The sequence below is a fragment of the Gopherus evgoodei genome, chromosome 2 (assembly GCF_007399415.2).
Source record: "Gopherus evgoodei ecotype Sinaloan lineage chromosome 2, rGopEvg1_v1.p, whole genome shotgun sequence".
In the NCBI taxonomy this organism is placed as follows: Eukaryota; Metazoa; Chordata; order Testudines; family Testudinidae; genus Gopherus; species Gopherus evgoodei.
The window spans coordinates 276108010-276126226 of record NC_044323.1 but is presented as its reverse complement, the minus strand read 5'-3'; positions in this window follow the sequence as shown (position 1 = coordinate 276126226).

The window sequence follows — 18217 nt, the reverse complement described above, 5'->3', positions numbered from 1 at the left end:
TGTGCTTAATTAAGTTAAACTGGTTTTAATAATGTGAATGCGGCAAGTTTTCCAATACTATAAGCTTATGTTTGTGTTGCTAAGAGCAGGTCAGGCACAGGGGCACCAGTTTAATAATCTCGCCTAGGGCACCATAAATCCTAAGGCCGGCCCTGCCCCCAAACCTCACCTATACACAAACACACATGTTGAAACCCCACTGCAGTCAAACTTGTGCATCTAGGCCTTGCCTACACTGTAGAGTTTTGTTGACAAAAGTTATGTTGACACTCAAAAAGCACTATAATAAAAATTGGTATTGCAAGTTCACACTTGCTCCCTCTATTGGCAGAGTGCATCCACAGTTGGGGCACTATCATCGACAGTGTGAGCAATGCACTGTGAGTACCTATCCCACTTTGCAGCTTGACACCTGCCGCTAGGTCTAGTGGGAAGGTGGAATGGATCAGAGCGCATCTTGGGATCGGGTTCAATGTCCCATGATGCATCGTTTTCTGTGCCAGTGTTCCATGGGCTTCCGGCTTTCTTTCACAGCATTTTTCAATGACCCTTGTTTGCTGTGCACCCTGGCATCTTTGTGTGAAGGGATGGATCCCGCACGGCTCTCCTATGCTCTGATAATTGTCATTAACACGTCACTGATGGCAGTGCAGTTAATCATGAAGTTCCTAACTGAACAAGACTCGCAGTTGCCTGAACTGATGTGTGATATGGATAGGAGCAACTTTAGATTTCTTTTGGCATTCTCAGAACAGTTGCATATAGCGGACCATCGCTTTTGCGCTTAGGAAACAAGCACTGAAAGGTGGAATCATACTGCCATGCAGGGTCTGGCATGACAAGCAGTGGCTACAGAACTTTCGGATGTGGAAAGCCACCTTCCTGGAACTGTGTGTGGAGCTTGCCCCAGCACTGTGACACAAAGACACCAACATGAGAGCTGCCCTATCTGTAGAGAAGTGTGTGGCAATTGCAGTGTGGAAGCTTACGACTCCACACTGCTACTGGTTGGTTGCAAATCAGTTTGGAGTCGGGAAGTCGACCATTGGGGCTGCATTAATGCAAGTGTTCAGGACACTTAATCGCATCCTGACACAAAGTACCGTGACTCTGGGAAATATGCGTGAAATAGTGGACAGCTTTTGGCACCAGACGACCTTGAAACAGAGTACATCAATAGGATGAGGTATTTCTCCATGGTGTTGCAGGCGCTTCTGGATCACCATGGGCAATTCACTGACATCAATGTGGGGTGGTCCAGGAAGGTGCATGAAGGCCTGTATAGAAAGCTGCAAGCGAGGACTTTCTTTCCAGCCCAGAAGATTACAGTTGGGAATGTTGAAATGCCCACAGTGATCCTGGGAGACATAGTGTACCTCTTACAACCATGGCTCATGAAACCTTACACAGGAAAATTGTATAGCAGTAAGAAGCAGTTCAACAACAGGCTGAGTAGGTGCCGGTTGACCATGGAATGTGCCTTTGGGAGATTAAAGGTGCGCTGACAATGTCTTCATGGCAGGTTAGACTTCAATGAGGGTAATATACCCATGGTCATAGTAACGTGTTATATGTTGCATAATATTTGTGAAGCTAAGGGTGAAAGGTTTGCTCAGGGGTGGAGTGCTGAGGCAGACTGCCTGGCTGCTGATTTTGAGCAGCCAGATACCAGGGCTATCAGAGGGGCCCAGAACAGGGTAATTCAAGGAAGAAATTGTGAAATGTTGGGCCTTACGTTCAAGTAAGCAACTGATTAAACTGCCTGTGTAAGTCTTGGTAGTGCCTGCTATCTCAATTTGTAAGACACAAATAAAGATTAGTTATTGTTCAAAAATGTTGCTATTGTTTCAGAAAAAACAACACACACACAGAGTTGGTGGGAAATGCGGTACCAGGGAAGAGCAGATTTTCAGAGCTGTGTGTATGTCCGGCTATCGTTTTGAAAGTTGTCCAAGGGGGTGGAGTGAATGGGAAACTGAGAACTTCCAGAAAGCAGAAAGGAATGTGCAGGTAGAGTTGGGGTGGGGGGCATGGAAAAAAGTTCTGAATGAGCTGCAAGGGAGGGCGTGCACACATCTGCTCAGTCTGCAGCGTTATTAAAGACTTCAGCATCTGTGTTTGCTCCTCTATGATTTTAATCATCCACACAGTAACGTTCTTAACAAACTCCTGATATTCTTTTCTGTCCTGCCTTTTGGCTTCCCTCCACTCCCTGTATTCCTGTTTCTCTGCACTAGAGAACTGCATTACATCCCAGAGAGGGCTGGATTAAGGCAAGAGCTTTAGGGGTTGCAGCTCAGGACTCAGCAAAAATAAATCACAGGCAATGATCTCCGGGCCGCTAAAAGGGGCTCTCAGGCAGGCTGCCTGCCTGACATAGCTCCACGCCGCTCCCGGAAGCGGGTCGCTGCTGGCACATCTCTGCAGCCCATGATGGGGTGTGGGGGAGGTGGCGCCGCACACTGCTCCCACCCCCAGCATTGTCCCTGCAGCTTCCATTGGCTGGGAGCAGCGCTTGCGGGCGTGGGCAGTGTAGGGAGACCTGCTGCCCCCCTCCTCCCAAGGTGCTAGCAACCCAGTCGCTTCCAGGAGTGGCGTGGGGCTATGGCAGACAGGAAGGTAGCCTGAGCCCTGCTGCGCCGCCAGCCAGGAGCTGCTTGTGGTAAGCACCTCCCAGCCGGAGCCTGCACCTCGCACCCCCTCCTCCACACCCACCCCCTGTCACAGATCAGAATGCCCTCCTGCACCCAAACTCCCTTCAAGACCCTGCACCCCTTCCTGCACCCCAATCCCCCGCCCCATCCCCTTCCTGCACCAAACTCCCTCCCAGGAAAAATAATTGTATACAAGGGCCCCACAAAATCTAATAGCCCTAGGCCTACAGGAGAATTAATCCGGCCCTGCTCCCAGAACATGTCTTCTTTGCTCCGTCTTGGGCGCTTTCTTATCTGGTAGAGACACGCTGCTGATGTGTGTGGGATGTCCCTCAAGACCACATCTGCAGACGCACAAGAAACAATGCACAGAAGCATGATTGTTAAGTTCATGCACAGTATTGAAACATTTCAGTAAAATACACCTCTGGTAACACTACAATTACTCTCTCACTGGACTCACCACCAAGAATCGCATCCAGCTCCTTGTAGAACTGGCAGGTCTCGGGTGCAGCACCAGAGTGCGTTTGCCTCCCTTGCACTGCAGGTTGTCCTGATCATAGCCCTTTTTGCACAAGCATCAAAATTCCTACGGCTGAAGTACAGCTGGGATTGCACAGACTCTTCTCCCCAAATACTGAGCAGATACAGCAGCTCAGCAGTGGTCCAAGCAGGAGAGCGTTTGCTGCATGAAACCACCATGGTCACCTGGGAAGATGCGATGAGACCTCTCCATGACGAGTAAACAGGAAATGGAATTTCAAAAATTCCCAGGGCTTTAAAGGGCGAGAGGCAGATGGTTGTTTACCTGGTTGCAGGGCAGCAGAGTTTAAATCGCTGACCAGAGCGGTCAGGATGGGCATTGTGGGATACTCCTGGAGGCAAATTAAAGCAATAAAATCAAGCGTGGTGTCTTCACTGGCACTTTGTCAACATAACTTTTGTGCACAAAGCCTTATGTCTCTCATCGGGGTGCTTTTATTTTGTTGCCAAAACAGGGTATTTTTGCCACCAAAAGTCTCATTGTAGTGTGTACACATCTACTGTTTTGCCAACAAAAGCTGCCTTTTGCCAACAGAACTCTATAGTTTGACAAGGCCATAGAATGCTCTCATGCCCACACCCTCGCCCCAAACTCCCACTGGGCCCCTGACACAACCCAAACCCCACCACAATCCCACTCACACCTATCCCTAACAATGATCACAGTGCCCCTCACACACACACCAACCCCATTCCATCTTTGCATACTCCCTCACATACACAGCAAATACCCCCTCAGAAAATCCACCACATCCCGTAGCCACCCTCTCTCACATACACCCAGCACTAACCACTAGTACTGAAGTTAAACAGAATATCTCCTCATTCCACAATTCATCCATATATACTAAAGTTACACAAATCCCCATTCATTACTAAAATTAATATGGCAGTATTATTCAAAATTCAAAATGATCTGGACAAATTGGAGAAATGGTCTGAGGTAAACAGGATGAAGTTCAATAAAGATAAATGCAAAGTGCTCCACCTAGGAAGGAACAATCAGTTTCACACATACAGAATGGGAAGAGACTGTCTAGGAAGGAGTATGGCAGAAAGAGATCTAGGGGTCATAGTGGACCACAAGCTTAATATGAGTGAACAGTGTGATACTGCTGCAAAAAAAGCAAACATGATTCTGGGATGCATTAACAGGTGTGTTGTAAACAAGACACGAGAAGTCATTCTTCCGCTTTACTCTGCGCTGGTTAGGCCTCAACTGGAGTATTGTGTCCAGTTCTGGGCACCGCATTTCAAGAAAGATGTGGAGAAATTGGAGAGGGTCCAGAGAAGAGCAACAAGAATGATTAAAGGTCTTGAGAACATGACCTATGAAGGAAGGCTGAAGGAATTGGGTTTGTTTAGTTTGGAAAAGAGAAGACTGAGAGGGGACATGATAGCAGTTTTCAGGTATCTAAAAGGGTGTCATCAGGAGGAGGGAGAAAACTTGTTCACCTTGGCCTCCAATGACAGAACAAGAAGCAATGGGCTTAAACTGCAGCAAGGGAGATTTAGGTTGGACATTAGGAAAAAGTTCCTAACTGTCAGGGTAGTTAAACACTGGAATAGATTGCCTAGGGAAGTTGTGGAATCTCCATCGCTGGAGATATTTAAGAGTAGGTTAGATAAATGTCTGTCAGGGATGGTCTAGACAGTATTTGGTCCTGCCATGAGGGCAGGGGACTGGACTCGATGACCTCTCGAGGTCCCTTCCAGTCCTAGAGTCTATGAGTCTATGAGTCTGACCCATTTCACATAATACACTCCACACAGATCACACATATCAAGAATTTGACATACTATATATGTATATGAAACTCATATGCCATTATACAGAAGTTACATATAAAAAAAATTCCCCAACCCACAAAACGGCTTTTTAAAAATAAGGAATCCATTTTTAAAAAAAAGAAATGTGTGTGTTTGATTTTAATAGCAATGGATCTTGAACAAACCTGAAACTGAATCTAAGGCAGGAATGGTTTCAGTTTGTTTCAACGCACAATTATAAAGACTGCAATCTCTCCCAGCACACCAATGTTGATGTTTTTCTGTTTTTACTAGCTCAGCTATCTTATTTGCTCACAAGAAATTGTATGTAGTTCACACTTCAGGCTGTCTCTGCACTGTCCTTTTTAATACAATTTCTCATAGGTGCCAGCATTTAAACCACTATATTGTCTAACCTCGTTTAGATACAGGCAAATTTAGCGTTGTCATTTCCTGACTTATGAGTGAGTCACTCACCTTCAAGTGTCAATGTTCTTTTAATGTTGGGGGTGGGGGAGGTATTGCATGGAATTTCCTCTTTTTGTGTGTAATCAATAATGCAGCAGCTCTTGTCTTATGCTCTGCACACCTTTCTATATCAGATGGGAGAAGGCAGTACTCCTTTGGAACCATGTCTCCTTTTCCCATATATCTTTTCTAAGGGTATGTCTACACTATGAAATTAGGTCGAATTTATAGAAGTGTGTCCCCACTTAAGACCATTAAGACCATTAATTCAGCGGAGTGCGTCCACAGTACTGAGGCTAGCGTCGACTTCCGGAGCATTGCACTGTGGGTAGCTATCCCACAGTTCCCACAGTCTCTGCCGCCCATTGGAATTCTGGGTTGAGATCCCAATGCCTGATGGGTCAAAAACATTGTCACAGGTAGTTCTGGGTACATGCCATCAAGCCGCCCCTCCCTACCTCTGGGAAAGCAATGGCAGACAATCGTTTCTCGTCTTTTTTCCTGGGTTACCCATGCAGATGCCATATCACAGCAAGCATCGAGCCCGCTCAGCTCACCATCACTGTATGTCTCCTGGATGCTGGTAGATGTGCTACTGCATTGCTACAGAGCAGCAGCTTATTGCCTTTTAGCAGCAGATGGTGCATTAGACATGGTAATCGTTGTTGTCATTGTCGTCTCCTGGGAGCTCTTTTAGTCGACCTCGATGAGGTCGGTCAGGGGCGCCTGGGCAGACATGGGTGCTCCTGGAAGACCTCAGTGAGATCTGTCGGGGGCACCTGGACATAAATGGGAGTGACTCCAGGTCATTCTCTTCTTTAGTGTCATCTCATGGAAATTCAGTCCTGCCTGCAGTTGTACTGCACTGTCTTCTGGCAAGCAGCCAAGAGACGATGATGGCTAGCAATCGTACTACACCATCTTCTGGCAAGCAGCCAGGAGATGATGATGGCTAGCAGTCATACTGCACCATCTGCTGCCAGCCTAAGATGTATAAGAGAGATGGATCAAAACAAGAAAGAGACCAGATTTGTTTTGTATTCATTTGCTCCCCCCTCCCTCTCTCCCTTTGTGAATGGTGGGGGAGGGATAGCTCAATGGTTTGAGTATTGGCCTGCTAAACCCAGGGTTATGAGTTAAATCCTTGAGGGGGTCATTCTGTGTGACAGTTGCGTGTGCTTCCCCTTGATGCAAACCCACCCCCTTTGTTGATATTAATTCCCTGTAAGCCATGTTGTCAGTCGTCCCTCCCTCCATCAGAGCAATGACAGACATAATTTCGCACCTTTTTTCAGCACAGATGCCATAGCACAGCAAGCATGGAGCCTGCTCAGATCACTGTGACAATTATGAGCACTGTAAAAACCACGTGCAATATCTTGCAGTATATGCAGAACCAGAACCTGCAAAGGCAAAACCAGGCGAGGAGGCGATGGCAGTGTGGTGATGAGAGTGATGAGGACATGAACACAGACTTCTCTCAAAGTACAGGGCCCGGCAATGTGGACATCATGGTGTTAATGGGGCAGGTTCATGCCGTGGAACGCTGATTCTGGGCCCGGGAAACAAGCACAGAATGGTGAGCCCACATAGCATTGCATGTCTGGGACAACTCCCAGTGGCTGTGAAACTTTCGCATGCGTAAGGGCACTTTCATGGAACTTTGTGACTTGCTTTCCCCTGCCCTGAAGCGCAAGAATATCAAGATGAGCGCAGCTTTCACAGTTCACAAGTGAGCGGTGATAGCCCTCTGGAAGCTTGCAACGCCAGACAGCTACCAGTCAGTGGGGCATCAATTTGGAGTGGGCAAATCTACTGTGGGGGCTGCTGTGATCCAAGTAGCCAAAGCAATCAAAGAGCTGCTGCTATCAAGGGTAGTGACTCTGGGAAATGTGCAGGTCATGGCTTTGCTGCAATGGGGTTCCCTAACTGTGGTGGGGCAATAGACGGAACCCATATCCCTATCTTGGCACCAGACCACCAAGGTAGCGAGTACCTAAATCAAAAGGGGTACTTTTCAATGGTGTTGCAAACACTGGTGCATCACAAAGGACGTTTTGCCAACATCAGCGTGGGATGGCCGGGAAAAGTACATGATGCTTGCATCTTCAGGAACTCTGGTCTGTTTCAAAAGCTGCAGCAAGGGACTTTCTTCACAGACCAGAAAATAACTGTTGAGGATGTTGAAATGCCTATAGTTATCCTTGGGGACCCAGTCTACCCCTTAATGCCATGACTCATGAAGCCAAACAGAGGCAGCCTGGACAGTAGTCAGGAGCTGTTCAACAATAGGCTGAGAAAGCACAGAATGGTGGTAGAATGTGCATTTGGACGTTTAAAAGTGCACTGGTGCAGTTTACAAACTCGGATAGACCTCAGCGAAACCAATATTCCCATTGTTATTACTGCTTGCTGTGCGCCCCACAATATCTGTGAGAGTAAGGGGGAGACGTTTATGGCAGGGTGAGAGATTGAGATTACACACAGCCAGACACCAGGGCAATTAGAAGAGCACACCAGGAAGCACTGCGCATCAGAGAAGTTTTGAAAACCAGTTTAATGACTGGCCAGGCTACGGTGTGAAAGTTCTCTTTGTTTCTCCTTGATGAAAACCCCGCCCTTGGTTCACTCTACTTCCCTGTAAGCTAACCACCCCCCAACCCGCTTCGATCACCACTTGCAGAGGCAATAAAGTCATTGCTGCTTCACATTCATGCATTCTTCATTAATTCAGCACACAAATAGGGGGATAACTGCCAAGGTAGCCCAGGAGGGGTGAGGGAGGAGGGAAGCACCGGGTGGGATGGGGGAAGAGGGAAGGACAAAGCCTCACTGCACTTTAAAACTTATTGAATGCCAGCTTTCTGTTGCTTGGGCAGTCCTCTGGGGTGGAGTGGTTGGGTGCCCAGAGGCCCCCCCCCACCGTGTTCTTGGGCATCTAGGTGAGGAGGCTATGGAACCTAGGGAGGAGGGCTGTTGGTTACACAGGGGCTGTAGTGGCGGTCTGTGCTCATGCTGCCTTTTCTGACCCTCAACCTTACACCGGAGCATATCAGTTTGTTCCTCCAGTAGCCTCACCATTGCCTCTTGCCTTGTGTGAGCAAGCTGATGCCACCTATCATCTTCAGCCTGCCACTTATTATCTTCAGACCTGCCACCTGTCCTCACGTTTATATTGTGCTTTCCTGAACTCTGACATTGTCTGCCTCCATGCATTCTGCTGTGCTCTTTTAACGTGGGAAGACTGCATGAGCTCAGAGAACATTTCATCGTGAGTGCTTTTTTTTCACCTTCTAATCTTCGCTAGCATCTGGGAAGGAGAAGATAGTGGGAGTGTTGAAACATTTGCAGCTGGTGGAGGGAAAAAAAAGAGAGAGCGGTGGTTAAAAAGTCACATTTTAGAGAACAATGGGTAGACTCTTTCACAGTGAACCTTGCTTTTAACATTACATAGCACATATGCTTTCAGTACAAGGTCGCATTTTGCCTCTTACTGAGGATCTGCCGGTTTGGTGTGAGACATCTTTCACACAGGGCCGGGCAACAAAATTTGGCTTCCAGGCTGCCATGATAAGACACAGTCTTTTGGCTTCTTTAACCTCCATAACATGCGGGAATAGTTTCAAACAGCAGCACCCTCATTTCCCATACCAAGCAGTCATTGGGCTGGGCATTTAAAATGGGTTGGCAGTTTAAAAGGAGGGGCTGTGGTTTTCAGGTTAACACGCAGCACAAATCCAACTAACCCCCTCCCCCAGTTCTCTGGGATGATCGCTTCACCCCTCCCCCCACTGCGTGGCTAACAGTGGGGATGATTTCTGTTCAGCCATAGGCAAATAGCCCAGCAGGAAAGGGGACCTCTGAATGGCCCCTTAATAAAATGACCCTATTTCAACCAGGTGACCATGAATGATATCACTCTCCTGAGGATAACACAGAGAGATTAAGAATGGATGTTGTTTGAATGCCAGCAAACACCTGGACCATATGCTGTGTTGTGCAATGATTCCAGACTACGTGCTACTGGCCTGGCGTGGTAAAGTGTCCTACCATGGAGGACAAAATAAGGCTGCCCTCCTCAGAAACCTTTTGCAAAGGCTTTGGGAGTACATCTAGGAGAGCTTTATGGAGATGTCCCTGGAGGATTTCTGCTCCATCCCCAGACATGTTAACAGACTTTTCCAGTAGCTGTACTGGCCGCAAATGCCAGGGCAAATTAATCATTAAACACGCTTGGTTTTAAACCATGTATAATATTTACACAAGTACACTCACCAGAGGTCCCTTCTCCACCTGGTGGGTCCAGGAGGCAGCCTTGGGTGGGTTCAGGGTGAGCAACAGTTCCTGGCTATTGGGGAAAACGGTTTCTCTGCTTGCTTGCTGTGTGCTATCTTCAACCTCCTCCTCCTCATCTTCCTCGTCCCTAAAACCTGCATCCCTGTTGCGTGCTACTCCATTGACAGAGTCAAAGCACAGGGTTGGGGTAGTGGTGGCTGCACCTCCTTGAATGGCATGCAGCTTATCATAGAAGCAGCATGTCTGGGGCTCTGACCCGGAGCAGTCATTTGCCTCTCTGGTTTTTTGGTAGGCTTGCCTCAGCTCCTTAAGTTTCACACGGCACTGCTGCGGGTCCCTGTTATAGCTTCTACCCTTCATGCCCTTGGAGATTTTTTTCAAATATTTGGGCATTTCGTCTTTTGGAACAGAGTTCTGATATCACGGATTCATCTCCCCATACAGAGATTAGATCCAGTACCTGCCATTTTGGTCCATGCTGGAGCTCTTTTGAGATTCTAGGACTCCATCATGGTCACCTCTGCTGATGAGATCGGCACTCACCTGCAGATTGCCACGCTGGCCAAACAGGAAATGAGATTCAAAAGTTCGCAGGACTTTTCCTGTCTACCTGGCCAGTGCTTCTGAGGTGAGAGCGCTGTCCAGAGCGGTCACAATGGAGCACTCTGGGATAGCTCCCGGAGGCAATACCGTTATATTGCGACCACAATACCCCAAACCTGGCAAGGTCGATTTCAGTGCTAATCCCCTTATCGTGGGAGGAGTACAGAAATCGATTTTAAGAGCCTTTTAAGTCGAAACAACCAGCTTTGTCATGTGGATGGGTGCAGGGTTAAATCGATGTAACACTGCTAAATTCGACCTAAACTCGTAGTGCAGACCAGGGCTAGGAGACAGGTCAGGCTCTACAGCATTGCATACAAACTTGCCTATGCCTAAGCTATGTCCACATTAACAGAACCAATAGAACATTGGCAGATTGCTGAAGGATTACATTACACATCCAATAAACATTCAGAAAGAACAATTAATAAAATGGACAAAACTTATCCTTGACAATTCACAGCTAATTTCTACTAGATACTGACAGGCATATCTGCAACCCTGGAACTATTTCCATGCCAAATGAAGTTGTAGGTTTTGAGTTTTTGTTTTATAATGAGAAATGTGTACTTTTTAATTTCCTCATTCTTGAAAATGGCTGATGCCTATAATAATATTGATAATATTGTTCAATTTGAAATAAAAATAGAGAGCAATACAGGCTTGAGATGAAGCATTTGAAATAAATCAATAATCATTTTTGAGGAGGAAAGGAGAGCAACATGTATAAACCTGATCATTCTGACTAAGATATATTGAAAATGTTTATCCGTATGGGCTATAATTTAAATTAACTCTCAGCTGCAAAGTCTTCCACGCAGAAGGAGCCTTTGGCCTGCATGGGGCCCCATTAACTACAGTTGGGTTCCTCACTGATATAAGGTACACCTTTGCAGAACAGCTTGCTTGATAGGAGTTTATATTGCTATTTCATGTTGCTTTAAAGGAGTTAAGCCAATGGTCCCCAAACTGTGGCACATACCCCCTTAGGGAGGTGCATGTGGAGGAATGCTTGGGGGTGGAGCGGCCTGGACCAGCCCCCAAGGGGATGGGTAGGGAAGGAGCACCACCTAGCCCCTCTCTGCCCCCAGCTCCACTTCAGCTCAGGCCCTGCCCCCAGCCGAGGCCTCGACTTTGGTTCCGCTGCTGACTGCAGCTCCTGCTCTCAGCTGCGGCTCACTGGCCTTGGCTCTGCTCCCGGCCCCAGCCGCAGCTCCATCCTCAGTCCCCAGGGGGCTGGGAGCAGACAGATTACATTACGGATAAGCGGGGGGGGAGCCACGACATAAAAAGTTTGGGGACCACTGAGTTAAGCGTTAAACACAGTGGACTAGATTTGCAGAGATTCATAGGTTCAAGGCCAGAAGGGACCACTGTGAACATCTAGTCTGACATGCTGAGAAACAGAGACCAGAGAACTTACTCCAAATAATTCTTATTTGAAATACTTATGCATGTTTACAGACATTTACACAAAATAATTTAGGCACACAAGTACCATCAGGTGCATGTGCATATATGTGTGTTGGGTCTTGTGTGTAAAACAACTCCAACTTGTGTGTACCCATCAGGTGTAAGGTCTAAAGTGGGTCAGAGCAAATGAGTATACAGATTTTTGTACATATGCTTCTGAAAATCTGGCCCAGTGTTTAACATTGCTGCTGTTATTTTTAAAAACTTTCTAAGCTTGATTATTAGCCAGCATATAGTATGAGTAAAGATAACATCTATTGTATATTTACACTTTGTGCTCCCAAATGTGGTGATGATCGTTTGGAATAATGAACCAAATTCTGCTCAGTTACTCTGGTTTGGAACCTCACTGAAGTCAATGGGGTTGTATACATGAAGTGACTGTTCCACTGTGGATAAATATTTACTAATCATTGGGTGAAAAGGAGAGTGAGCACCGCTTTCTGTATTTTTCACTCCATGCATCTGATGAAGTCGGTTTTAGCCCACGAAAGCTTATGCCCAAATAAATTTGTTAGTCTCTAAGGTGCCACAAGGACTCTTCATTGTTTTTGCTGATACAGATGAACACAGCTACCACTCTGAAACATGAGAATGACTGTAGTTCAGTGATAAAGGCAGCTACCCGGCAGTAGGAGACCCTGGAACCACTCTCTCTGTTCCAATCACTCTTTCATTATTTATTCAACAGCTTGAAGAGGAGAGGTTGAGGGAACGCCCATTGCTCAGTACACCCACCTAGTAGGGGAGAGATCCCTTTTCAAATCCTTTCTTCCTCTCTGGCAGGGGAGAAGGAGAATTGAACTTAGGTCTCCCACATCTCAGGTGAATGTTCTAGCTATTGGGCTAAAGTTATACGCTGGTTTCTATTTCTGGCTAGATTCTGAACTGGACCCGATCCACTAGCTGAGCATACCTATTGGATCAGACCCTGCAGAATACTTTGGGAGTTGAATACCTATCTTCCCATGATTCATGACTAGCTCTGGCACTTACATGGAAGATAGACCTTGAGGGAGGCAGCCATGCACATGCTCAGAGGCAGAAACACAGGCACTTAGGGAACTTTTCCCTGAAATCTTAGGTGCTAAACTGAGTTTAGGTGCCTACTGTGTTCAGAAGGAGTGGGGCTAATCCTGGGATTTAGGGCCAAAGACTGGGCCTTAAGCACCTCGATTCCCTTGTGAATCTGAGCCTTAGTTTCTTGCTATATAAATTGGATATAATAATTACCTGCCAAATTGCATTCTGAAAATTAATTAGTGTTTGAAAAGTACTTTGAGATTAAAGCCAGCTGAGGATTTTTAAAATGTTGACACAATGAATTGTGAAAAATATTGTAAATTTCTTTACAAATTATTTTTACTGTTTTATAGCCAGCTCATCGATTGGTCAAAATTCATGAAAATTTTCAAAAATTGTTCACTACATTTTTTCTACATTTTTCAACCAGCAGTGTTTGAGCTTGTCGGTGAGAGGTATTGTATAAATGAAAAGCATCAAGTATGGACTGCAACAGTTTGCTTGAGCTGCAGCTGGCTTAACAAAATGAACGCAAATAGACTGGACATAAACAAAAAACATTTGCTGGAGCTCAAAACACTCAAATTTGCATATTAAGGAATGCCCTGGTACAACCACACACTTCTCAAATCAGGCCCTCTACACCTTGTCACCTACTGAAGTCAAATTTGTGGGCCTTATGAAACTGCCACATCTACATCAGCTGTTGGGGGAAAACAGCTGACTCATGATGACTACTTCTATTGCTCAGGTGCTATAATGGGCCCTATACCCAAAGAGCAACAGAATTGCCGAAAGGTCAGCACTCAGATTACACATTATAAAATGACAGGATTCTGCAAAATCCACATTCTTAAAGGTAAAGAAAAAGGAAAATGGGGGAAAACTTTGTGGTTGTATTCCTGTTTCTAGCTATAAATTCCTGAGAAGCATGTAAATGTATTCAGGGACCCTTTTCCCTGTGTGGCCAGATCCAAAAAACAAAAGTTATGTAAGAATTATAAACACCTGCTATTTGTTAAGAGACTCAATCAAAATATGGGTACTGAAAAATCAAAGTTTGTACACAGCTTGAAAATAATGAAATAATTAGATGTCTTACCGTATTTCAAAAAGAGCTTTTTTTCCCCTTCTAAAGGCGTAAATCTTCTGGAACCAATGATTTGGAAATGATTTAACACTTCTCATTGAAAAACTCTGTGCAATAGCTCATTATTTTATCACCGTGTTTTTCACATTAGTAAGAGTGAAGTTTTTTGTTCACTGGACTGGAATGAATGAGAACTGTGAAAGGAAATTGGAGTTGAGAGCAAAGGATTTTTTTTATTCCCCTCACTGAATGATTTTCTAGCATTAGATAGCAATTAAAAAGAAATGTACAAACATTAATCTAACTATTACTGTTTATTAGTATGGGCTTTCATATACTGAGTACGCAGATAACATCCAGCGTCTTATAGAGGGACAAATTCTGTCCTCAGTTATGCTTGTGTAAAATGTTAATAGGTTTGTAACGTGTGCTGACTACAAGGTCAATAAAATACATTTAGTGGGTACTGCACGTAAAGACTTCAAATATCCTAAATCTGCACCTGTTGTTTTGCAATTTGATATAGATGGACTTTTGCACTATACTAGAAGCATGAATAATACTTAAAGACCAGAGCAGTTGCTGCTTGGGGCTTAATGTAAGAAAATTACAATTACAGTGTCTATTTTTCACATTATAATTAAAGACACAGGTGAAGTCTTTGCCAAGAACAAACAGTTTCTATCTGCATCCGCTACTTAGGAGCAAAATAACGAAAACGCAGCAAACTAGAAGCTCCTTTGAAAAAGAAGAGCAACTGACTATAACAGTAGTGGTAAATGTTTGCTGATGCCTTAGGGACATTTTTTTGATATTTTAATAATCGTCTCTCTTCCCTTTTCCCCTGTCCAGAAAAAAGCAGGTGTCCAAGATTCAGCTAGCAAACACAAACCTCAGAAAACTATGTTTACTCTTTGATCTTCTTCTTCTCTGCACTACAAGCCAAGAGTTTAGTTTTCACTTTTTAAACCAAGTAAAAAGTGTGTGCAAAGTGATTTATTCCTATTAAATACTGACAAGTCATATGGTGATAATTTATTTCTGTGTAAAAAACTATTTTTATTTCACATTTCAAAGACACATCACCAGAGTATCTAGGTACCCATTATATAACAATTCTCTCAAAAAGGAGATGAAGATCTCTTACCCATTGTCTGGTAAAACATGCTCACTTAAAAAGGGAACAGATTCAGGAGAATTTACCTGGTACAGAGGAAACACTATACAATGCAAAAAAGACACTGCAAAGTGCTTTAAGGATCCAGTAATACTGATCTCCAGGGGCAAACATACAAAATCGTAAAGTATATGTAAAGTAAAATATAGCAAAGTAGTATAGCAGTAGCTATAAAAATGTTAGTTTATCCTGGGCTGACACAGTCAGTATTTCTGGATTTGTTATGGTTCTTGTTGCTCTTTAGAAGTTTGTAGTAAATAAAATACTAAACCTGCTAGTGCATTGTAACATCATTTAAAAAAAATCCTAAATAGTAACTTTCCTGATGATTCTATTTTATATATTATTTTCCATAGCTAAGGAAAATGAAAATATTTTACACTCTTGATGCATGTACTGTAGGTAGAGAACTTAAGGACCTGATCCTGCTCCCCAGTGACTTTGGTGAGGCAGATTCATACCCCGTTTACTTAGCTTCTGATAAATCTGGAACCTATTTTGCTTTGAGAGAAAACAAGGGGAAAGACGTCAAAGTCCTCTTTGTCTTTCATTGGCACTTGGACAGAGACACCACAGTAGAAGCGGTCATCAGGAGTTCTGGTTCTTGTGATGTTTTGGCCCATAATGAGTGAGTGCTACCAAATGATTCATATTGATCATCTTTTTAACCAATAAAATGTTGGAATGCAAATATTAATCTATTGGCAGCTTCCAACAACTGTATCTGAAAACCCTGAGCCCCGCTCTCAAGTAAAATTGTTTCCTACAAGTGTATTTGTAATACATTTTACATAGAAGAAGCAGGAAAATACCAAATGGAGTTGATCTTACAAAAGTTTTGTACATGCAGCTCAGTAAGAATGATTTATTTATTTGTCTCTTGGTTATGATAAAGTGCATCAAGAAAGAATGATATGTCGGTGCACAGAGATCTAGAACTGACAGGCGAGGGGCCCTTAGCTTGAATTTACCAAGCCACTTGGAGTGACAGGTTGAAACAACACCTTTAAGTGTGCTTAGAAACAAACTGGAATCTGAGGCTGACTATGAGCAGATCTTTAATTTGCTCCCTGTGGGAAACACTGCTAAATAAGTGAGCGGCAACATTCTACACCAGTTGAAGTTTCTAAGTGGTCTTCAAGTATCTCTCCTTGTAGGGTTTGTTTTATAACCTAATCTGGATGGTGGAGGGGGAAGCACAGGTAACTGTGGTGAGATCTTCATCTGAAAGACAAGATCATAACATTCTAGCTAAGCACACACACAAAGCCGGTGCAAGGATGTTTCGCGCCCTAGGCGAAACTTCCACCTTGCACCCCCGCCCTGAGGCACCCCCTTGCGGCAGCTCTCCACCCTAAGGCACCCCTCCCACCCCAGCTCACCCCTGCTCTGCCTCCTCCTCGAGCACACTGTGGCTGCTTCACGTCTCCCGCCTCCCAGGCTTACGGCACCAATCCGCTTAGGCGCCGCAAGCCTGGGAGGTGGGAGACGTGAAGCAGCCACCGTGTGCTCAGGGAGGAGGCCGGGCAGGGGTGAGCTGGGGCGAGGAGTTCCCCTGCGTGCCATCCCCTTTCCCTTACCTGCTGCAGGCAGCCTTCCCTGCACTCCCCAAACCCAGCTCCCTCCGCCTAAATGCTGGCGGCGACTGGGGTGGCCGAAGATCTGGCCGCCGTGGTCGCTGCTGAAGAAAATGGCGCCCACCAAATCCCAGTGCCCGGTCGCCTAAATGGTTGCACTGGTGCTGCATACACACAATAAAGCCATCTTGGCAACTGCTGCTGTCAGATATTGAGCAGCCATTTGGGATATAATTACAAGATCATCTCCCCCCTTGACTGTCTCTCTAACAAAAAGCAGGCAGATATTCCCAAATGAGGGAGCTCTCTACTGGTTTCCCTCAGTCTAATATCATCTCTGTCTTTCCTTGGCTGAATGTGACCCAGCTGTTTTCCTGTGGGTCCCAATCTGACTACACTGAGAAAGCCAATCAACATTGCTGACACAGAGCTGGTTGTCTCTTGCCTACTGAATGCACCAAAGCCCACGCTATCTCCCCAGGTAGTCTCTTAGGCCTGGTCCACACTACAGCGTTAAATCGATTTAAACAGCTGTACCCGTCCACACTACAAGGCACTTTAAATCGATTTTAAGGGCTCTTAAAATCGATTTCTGTACTCCTCCCCAACGAGAGGAGTAACCCTAAAATCGATATTATTATATCAATTTAGGGTTAGTGTGGACGGAAATCGAAGTTATTGGTCTCATTCTTTTACTGAGCTACCCAGAGTGCACCGCTCCGGAAATCGATGGTAGCCTAGGACCATGGACGCACACCACCGAATTAATGTGCCCTAGTGTGGACGCGTAAAATCGATTTTATAAAACTGGTTTTATAAAACCAATTTTAATAATTTCGATTTTATGCTGTAGTGTAGACGTGGCCCCACACATACTGAATGGAAGGAATGACAAAGCCCTATCTGAGCCTGCATGCATATGCAGCACAATGCCAAATTGAATTCATTATTGACAAATCCAAGGTAATGCACTTGGGAAGGAAACATTTGAACTATCCATGTACATAGCTGGGTTTTCATTTAACTATAACCACTCGGGTTAAAACGGCCAAGTGCCATTTGTGGGCAGCTCAGGTGAAACCTCTGTTCATTGTGTAGTAGCAGTAAAAAAAGAAAAAAACCAACAGGATAGAAATAAATATGAGAACAATTGTGATATTCTTATAGGTACCGTACCAAATTCACAGCCATGAAAAACGCATCACAGACCGTGCAATCCGGTCTGTGCAATCTGATCTTTTGTGTACTTTTACCATATATTACATAGGTTTCACGAGGAAGAAGACCAGAGTTTCTCAGACTGGGGATCCCAACCCAAAAAGGGCTGTAAGGGGGATTACAAGGTTATTGTAGAGGGTCAGAGTATTGCAACCCTTACTTCTGCACTGCCTTTAGAACTGGGAAGCCTGAGAGCAGTGGCTGCGGGCCAAAGGCCCTCCTCTGAAGGTAGCAGCGCAGAAGTAAGGATGACAGTACCATACCATGCCATCCTTACTTCTGCATTGCTGCTGGCGGTGGCACTGCCTTCAGAGATGAATTCCCA